This window comes from Penaeus monodon, chromosome 21, assembly GCF_015228065.2.
Source record: "Penaeus monodon isolate SGIC_2016 chromosome 21, NSTDA_Pmon_1, whole genome shotgun sequence".
NCBI lineage: Eukaryota > Metazoa > Arthropoda > Malacostraca > Decapoda > Penaeidae > Penaeus > Penaeus monodon.
This window is the reverse complement of record NC_051406.1, coordinates 11,953,881-11,954,215: the sequence shown is the minus strand read 5'-3', so window position 1 is coordinate 11,954,215 and position 335 is coordinate 11,953,881. Positions and strand designations below refer to the sequence as shown.

Sequence of the window (335 nt, the reverse complement as noted above, 5' to 3'; positions counted from 1 at the left end):
CGCAAGAAGCTGGTTTAATTGAGGCTTGAGTGTTATGTAAATAGAATTATTTCTTTTAAGAAAGCAAGGTAATTCTAAATTGCACCACAACCTCGCCCGCATTACTAATTTCTTTCCCAAGCTCTCTCTATTGTAAGCTCACCCTGGTTAGTAAAAACACAAAATGAAACACGCTATAAAAGCATACACACTTCTCATTCTACATGTGTTCTTAGTCACGCAGATACTCACTCCTCCTTATCCCCTGTGTTGCAGCGGAACCCTAGGAGGACAGTGGGCTCACCCAGGAGACTTCACTTTATTTTATTGGTCTATTGAGGTGTGCAGTTACCCAT

The 335-nt window shown here is 41.2% G+C and overlaps 1 protein-coding gene across 1 annotated transcript in view; it reads right to left on the bottom strand.

The window, feature by feature from the left end:
* Positions 1–335, bottom strand: part of LOC119586221 (cardioacceleratory peptide receptor-like) — a gene marked incomplete at its 5' end in the record, with an annotated part of 29,763 nt that overhangs the window by 1,237 nt on the left and 28,191 nt on the right.